Source organism: Sardina pilchardus, chromosome 5, assembly GCF_963854185.1.
Source record: "Sardina pilchardus chromosome 5, fSarPil1.1, whole genome shotgun sequence".
In the NCBI taxonomy this organism is placed as follows: domain Eukaryota; kingdom Metazoa; phylum Chordata; class Actinopteri; order Clupeiformes; family Clupeidae; genus Sardina; species Sardina pilchardus.
Genome location: NC_084998.1, coordinates 18,606,482 through 18,614,397, shown reverse-complemented (window position 1 = coordinate 18,614,397; position 7,916 = coordinate 18,606,482). Strand labels below are relative to the sequence as shown.

Genomic DNA, 7,916 nt, shown 5'->3' with positions numbered 1-7,916 from the left:
TCCTCCGGTTTTGATCTCGCGGCAGTCATAATACGGGATTGGGTTTCCTCCGGCCGCCTGCTTCCAGGATAGCGCCCCATCGCTGCAGATCCTCTTATTTGTTCAGTGGAAGTTTCTCATTTAGGGGGAGATCACAGAGAGACCTGTGCGCTGTGCTCACCTCAGGGAATAGCCAGGCACAACTCAATTAAATGCCTTATCTGGAAAAGCTGCAGGAGGATTTTGGGGGCTTAAGATGAGTGTCCTGTCTATGTCTCTTTACAAGCTGAGTGATAATTGTGCTTCTATGTTATAAGTAGGGGTGGGAATTGGCAAAAAAATAAGATTCGATACTATTGCGATATTTGGGCCACAATTCGATAATATTGCGATTCTTACCATATTGCGATACACCAAGTATTGCAATTCGATTTTGCGATATATTGCTATTCATGTCTCTCATATTATTCTAAGTCATTACAAAAAATTAGGAAAATAACACTGTTCAACTCACTTTGCAAGGTCCTTACTATTCACTTTTTGTTGAAAACCAAAATACACCCACCTTTTTCGATGTGAAAGAAGTGTCGAGTGTCGTGTATAACAGGCTGTGATTGTGAAGCCATTTTCATTTATTATTGCTGTTGAATGCACAATGAAACACCACAACACGTGCCCCCCTTATAAGCGTAATAAGCTAATTTAATGTGATCAGAGTAAACCCTGAGTAAACTCGACTCAAATAAAAGTAAAATGGATAATTAAATTATATAATTAAGTATTGCGATACTTTGAGCTACAAGTATCGATTTAATTGTGTGCACAAAATATCGCGATACTGAACAGAATCGATTTTTTCCCCCACCTCTAGTTATAAGTAGGGGTTGCATCAGATGAAAAGTGATGTGGTTGTACAGCCGTTAGCTATCTAACATGTTTGTGTTTTTTTTTTCTTTTCTGTAAATCATGTCCAGGCTCCTTGAGATGTCAGATATGTCTGTCATGTGTTGGCTTAGGCCTTTGGGGAGCAGGTCACTAACCCTTCTAGAGCATAGGACTGCAAGAGGCTTGACTGATGAAACAGCTTCCTTTTATTTGACAGAATGTTTTGATTGCTTTGGCATAGCAACGGACCATATGTCCTGTTCTTTTGGTCATAAAAACAGGGATGGGGGAGGGGGGGGGGGCAGATGACTGAAAGATTTGCACCTGGTGTTCAACAAACAATGGCTTTTCTTATTGATTTATTATTTATCAAATGTGTTACCAACTAATGCGCACGCTGTGACACAAATTACTTTTAATGAGATCGATACAAGTGGGATTTGTTTGTTTGGACTTGAATACAACATTGATGTCAACACAAATCAATCCTCATCTGATGCCATTTAAACATGAGGATTAACTCAATTAGGACTATATTGCTGCATTCATGACATGTAGGAAATCCCAACCAAGGACAAAAATGACGTGTAGGAAATCCCACCCAAGGACAAAAATGACTTGAATGCAAGAACTCGGGGGGAAATCTTGTACCCCGAGTTACCTGAATCATACTCTCCAGGCAAGGCAGCCTCCGTTGCAACAATAAAACAAAGGCAAGCCTCACTCTCATTGCAAAGAGGCAAGTTAATTTATCACAAAATTAAAACAACCAATAGAAGCGTCTGAGACATTCTCATTCTTGCTTAACCATAGTACCGGTAAGCAGTTCTAATAACTTATTTCTTGCGCATGTTACTGCTGGAATCCATATTTGTTTCCCGAGCTGATCTATTGAACACACTTGTTTTGGGAGTCGGGATTCAGGTCATCCGAGTTTACGGTCACCAAGAAGGCAGTATATATCAACACCGGGCCCAGCACAAAGATGGGTTTGATCAACCATGGCCTCTCGTCGGGCTTAAATTGTGTCCCCTGTAGATTACGCATGCAGGAGTCCTCCGTGTTTTCCAGTGCACACATGCACAAAATTGCACAGGCGTGTAATTTCATGGATTAAATGGACGTGAAAGAATAACAGTGTTCCCAAGGCTAGATTTCATCAAGGCAAGATTTAATGCTGCTCTAATCAAGGCCTCCAGTGGAGCTCGGGTAGAGTTTGATGAATTGTGTAATTGTTCCCCCATACGTTTCAATAAGATACAAATAAACACAGTCAGTTTAGAGAGCTTTCTGCCTTTTTAAAAAATGCCAGATTTCCTCAGGTATCAACTTTCTGTGGAAACTCTTTTAGTCCCCCCTGGATTTACTGTAGCTCTGGCAGTGTCTTGGAGACAGCGGCCCGCATTCATGCTGCACCTATTAAACCTAAATAGAAGTGCAGCTTCACTCACTACAGTGGTGCCAGGAAACGGCTCCCATAAGCACAGGTTGAGGATCAGGTTTCATGCTACCCAGGGACATCTCCGTCATTTCGAGGTAACTTTAGAACTGATCTCAGGACTGTGGAGCTGTTCACATGCACACATGTATGTCTGCTGGACGATGAGGTTTTTGTTCCATATTTGGGTTGCAAATGAATCAAATGAGGACCACATGAACTTGACCTGAACCTGTCCACACACATTCAGATGTGTTGCTACCTCTGTAGCAATTATAGGATATGTGTCAAACCGTAGATATGCAACTTCATGAAACTTCATCACTCTGATAATTAGATTGGTGGCGTAATTGGATTTTAAGTTATTGTAATTCAAATTGGAGTCATTTATATAGCCTATCAAATTAGCTATTATGTATGTGCTGTAAGCAAAATAATATATTCAAATATATTTAGATTATTCCTCAAAAAAATTAATATACGGATAATGTCCTGGCAGAAATGACCAGTGAATAGTCTCGATGATATATGCATGTTTAGATGAGGTCTGCACACAAGGCTACCGCCAATGAGCTGTGTTTTAGCCAAGATGGTTGAGGTTAAAGCATTAACATATCATTAAGTTGTTACACATCAGTGGATAACAAACTATGCAACATGGTGATTACAAGGAGCAATGCAGACATGTTCCATGAAAAATGTTTGGCAGCATTGTAATTTATTGTAAAAGGGGAAAAAAATGCACACAAAGAATTAGTCATTTAGAGGACAGAGCCAGGCTGGAGAGGAGAATAGACATTAGTTTTGTATTGTGGAATTGGAGGTGATGTTCTGCGGGTTTCTAGTGTTTCTCTGTTTAACTAAGACGGTTATTACAAGAGACAGGCTGCGAGGTTAGAACCAACCATTCCAGTGAAATGAGTAGTCTAGGCTTGCGCTACAACATGTGCTCGACAAACAATAAAGAATAAATCAGACTGGAGGAGCATGACGCCCGGATCTGCTCCCGACACATAGTTTGTGTATGAGTAAGTCTCTGAGCGCTTAACCTATAGCCATACATCAACATGATCTATTTGCCAGTAATTCCCTTTCATTTCAATTCTGTCACTACACTCATAACTGCATTTGCCAGATTTTGATGGCTTGTAAAAGTCCTTTCTTGCCTTTGAACTGGAGTCGAGTTTGCAGAACTTTTGCGTGATTCTACGAGTTTCTTCTCCTTACAAAACAGCTAATTCTACAAAGCAGGTTTAGACAAAAATGCATCACAGGTAGGGCATGAATAAAATAGAAATAATGCTTCAGTTTGATATCAAAATAAACGACTGACACAATTTTTTCCTTTGATGTCCATTGTCCATTAAATTCCCAAGCATAGGGCCAGGTATCTTTGCAAATGTGTTGTGTTTTAGTGATGGCCTTCTGTGCACCACACAGACTGTGTAGCTCAAGAAGAATGTATTTTTGGCTCTTCAGAACTAGTGCTATAAAAATACACACATGCATGTTTCATACAAATATGGACTTTGATTCGCATCATTGCTCAGTTCATAATTCAGTTCAAATCTCTGGCCAGGTTTCAGATTTGGCAGAGTTGTGCTAAACTTTTTAACACATGCGGGATCACTGTAAGTGCTACTGAAACCTGATGTAGACAAATGCATGCATGTATGCGTTTGGGGAGCAAAAGATATGTGTGTGCGTGTGCGTGTGTATGTGTGTGTGTGTGTGTGTGGGTGAGGGGAGCAGCCATGTTTCCTGCCGTGGTCATTTTTACTATTAGTTTATTTAGGCAGCGTTCTGCAACAGCGCCTTTGTATCCTAAGATGTGGAGAAGGGATCCTTTAGTGAGAGCCTGGTCTGAATTTGATCCTAAGGAGGTCTGCAGATGCCAAGGCCATTTATTAGATTTTACCTCCTTCTTTTCACACTTTTTGTGTGAAATAAGACGTTTTCAGATGTAACAAATTAGAACACTTAACACAGAACACCTGTTCATTTAGTGGCTGTGGAATTTATCATAATTAATGCCGGCTTTGGCACCTTTCCTAATCCAACACTGATGGAGGCCGAGGCCTAGGCGTGAAGTTACTAATTAACAAAAGCCCTCTTTGAAAGCCCAGAACGAAGGCCTTGTGGTGGTCATGAGTTTGAAGGTATCCATTGTTTATGTTTGTTTCAACATGTTGTTCAATATCCTGTTTAATTTTTATAATCATTTGCTGCCTTTCAATCTATCTCTCTTTTCCTCTCAAAGTGGTAATTTCATGATTCATAGAGTGCTCGTTTAAAACTCATTTAAACAAAGCCGACACTTTCCCAGGCGTGAACGGACTCTGTTTGGTCTGTGTTTGTTCTGAGGACTAAAAGAACCAATATAAACAGAACAAAAACAAAAACAGAGTCTGATGAATCACTTCCTCATGGACGAGGACTGGATGTTAAGACAACTGTGATGATCTTGCAAGGACATGTTTTGTAACCATTAACAGACAACTTGCATCAACTAACATCCATTAAGTGCAGTTGTTAACTTTAAAGTGTATAATACAGCCTGTCATATTAGGGATTATTTATTCATGTTGGTGTGACATAATTTTAGCCGGTGTCATGTTAGGTTACCAATTCACCAAGCTCTGGGTGTGAACTCAGATAGATAGATAGAGAAATATTCATCCCGAGGGGAATTCTTCCTCTGCATCTCATCCATCTGTGGTTATTGAGCACACAAACTAGGAACAATGAAGACACAGTGAGCAGTGAGCACACAAACACCCACTGGAGTGCCCCGGGGAGCAGTTGGGGCCTTGGTGCCTTGCTCAAGGGCACCTCAGCTGCCACCTCAGGATTGAACCGGTCCCACTCAGTCACCAGTCTGAATCCCTAACCCCCGCTGCCTCCAATCAGCATGGTGGTGGTACATATGGTTCGGGTCAGTGCTGACCATAACACGCGACTTAGTAAGTCAGACCGGCTAGTAAACAGTGCTGAGCATCGCTTAGAGAACATTCCAGAAAGCACACCTGAGTGCAGCCAGTCCAGTCATATAAAAATACACAACGATTATTTTCAGGCCACTTTGCTGGCAGCCTTTCCGACTTCATTGCTTTTGCGTGTGGTTGAGGCAGGTCAAGCAGCAAATGCATTCCTTCAGGAGCACTTGTCAAACAGAAACAGTGCTCCATCCTGCCGGCAGTTGGGCTAGCTAGCGACAACATCATCGTACCTGCATCTGGTTCAACAATCTTGGCCTGAAACAAAAACACGGAGAGTAGACCCTTTGCGAATGCCGAACTTTTCCCATTTGGCCACAGGTCTTGCCATTCCCATGTTTGATTTCCACTGATTTGAAGCAGTGGACCGGCGGTATCTGTTACCTTATCAAACCTCCCAGCTTAGCCCAGGGGATTAGAGGAAGAAAAATATAACAGCATAATGAGATGCTATCAAACAGGGATAAGCAGTTAAAGCTGCGGATTAAGCTACCACTGCATAGAGAACACCAGTCAGGCCTTGTCGTGTGTTGTTCTGTATGTTGGGTTTTCTACACTCACTGTTTTGTCTGCTGTGTTATCTCAGTAAAGATATTGTTTAAGTAAGTATTTTTGTTCTACTCTGAAGTTGTCAGCAAGGTGAGAAAGCCGGGGATTGTGTTACCTACAGCTTGTATTGATAGCTATTATGTCAACAGTTTTTTGGGCAGACCATGGTGTGCCATGTATCATTGTTTTGTCTAATAGGTAGCGTTAGCTTTGAATCACTCCTGGCCATCTTTTGCTCTCTGAACTAAGGCCAGATAGCAAAGACAGATAACGGACATATTAATGCTGGGTACAAAAAGAAAACAGCTTTGTTCAGACTGACAGTCTGTCAATTTATTTTGGTTCGTGACAAGTTCTGTGTAAACCTACAGGGCAATTTGACTTGAGACATGGATGGGAGTGATTAGGCGCTTAACTGAGTTTGAAATGTCTTAACTGCTCCCACCCACGCCTTGCGATAGCACGCTCTGAGTAGCCGCCGCGATGTGAACATGAAAGTGCGTCGGCCACTCTTGTCAGGACTGATCACGGGCTCATGGGCGATGGGTGTAGCCCATGTCAGGCTATAGATTTCATCGCCTATTCATTGGCCATCACTCAACCCTAATCTAAAGCGAGGCGTTATCAAAGCGAAGGGGTTCTCGTCTTCTGGCCTCCTTTGTTGCTCCCAGTCACGCCGAAAGGCAGAATCCTCCAGCTTCCCGACAAACCTCAGGGATGCCTGTTTCCGAGACGTGCCTTGTTATTAACAGAGCAACAAATCTTCCCTTTTCTACGTCGTTTAGCCTCTCCTGCGACGAGCTGGCCGTGTTAACAACTTAGTTTGTTTGCTTGGCTGGCGTGATGTCATTGTTGGCCGAGGGGAGCTGTCCTCCAGCCGAGAGGGGAAGCGCGAGGTGGTCGCCGCGTTTCCTCTCTGGCCGTCAGGAATAGCCCTTTCCCAGAGGAGCTCTTATCGGCCCGGTGTGGACACTCCTCGGGACGTCTCGAGCGTAATCAGCCAGGCCTCATCCACAAAATGGGAAGCGGACCTGCCTTTTTTTCTCACGCTGGACCCCCCCTCTCCCTCTCCCCCTTGTTCTGGGTGCTTGTGGCCCATCAGAGATATCCCACGGTGTGGATGGTAGCATGCCACTGAGCAGCTGAGACAGGGCTGAGAGCATGTTCTATATGACTTCAGTGAGGCAGGCTAATTGGCGCTTTGCAGTCATGTTATCAGACTGTGTTATCTCTCAACTGGCATAAGTCACAGCCAAACCCAAACAAAATGATGCAATGTGCTCACCCACAGTCAGTTGTGTTTGCAAGGAAACTGGGTTATCTGGTCAGCTGTGGAATTATCAATATATTGGGGTAATGGGTGCGGTGGGAGCAAAAACAATACACTGAATAGTGTTTGGATTCTGATATCCTTTGTAATGTTTGGCACGTCAGTCTATGGTATTTCAAGTTTTGCAAATTAAAGATTTCAGAGACTACATGTCATGAAGACCCCCAAAAAGACAGATACTAATAAAACACATGTTATGTTCCACTGGGCAGGACAAGAGAAAAAAACATTGCCATTGTTTTAAGTAGACAGATTGCAAATGGTCGTTATGAGTGCCTGTGCTGTTAGCCGTCCACAGCGAAGCCGCATCATGTCACATCGGTTTTCCTCAAATGAAATATGCTCATCATGTTCAAAGCATATCAAAATGATTGATTAACTATCTACTCTGTATTTACTCTCACTTTTCTTTCGTGTCACAGGGCCTCCTGGGAAGCGTGGTAGAAGAGGCAATCCTGGTGAGTTGGTGGAGTTTATTGTCTCTCTTTGAACTGCTCATTTGCCAAACATCTGTGAGAAATACAAATCAAGTTGTTGTGTGTGCTCTATTTTGGTATGAGTATGGCGACAAAGGGGGGGAAAAATAGAAAAAGAGTTTTTCATTCTGGAGAATGTTTACATATACAAACATTTCAGACGACAGAGTTTGTCCTGAACAAATGACTTGGTTGTCCATCTTGTTTTGTGCCATTTTCTGTTGTGTACATTTTGTGATAAATTCAGTGGACATTTTGCTTTT

The 7,916-nt window shown here is 42.5% G+C and overlaps 1 long non-coding RNA gene across 1 annotated transcript in view; it reads left to right on the top strand.

Moving 5' to 3' along the window:
* The window catches only part of LOC134080371 (uncharacterized), a 51,538-nt gene extending 43,902 nt beyond the window's left edge, over window positions 1-7,636 (top strand). Inside the window, exon 3 of the long non-coding RNA XR_009939198.1 lies at window positions 7,600-7,636. This is a non-coding gene — a long non-coding RNA (uncharacterized LOC134080371). The remainder of the gene's footprint in view (window positions 1-7,599) is intronic.
* The last annotated feature ends 280 nt before the right edge of the window (window positions 7,637-7,916 follow it).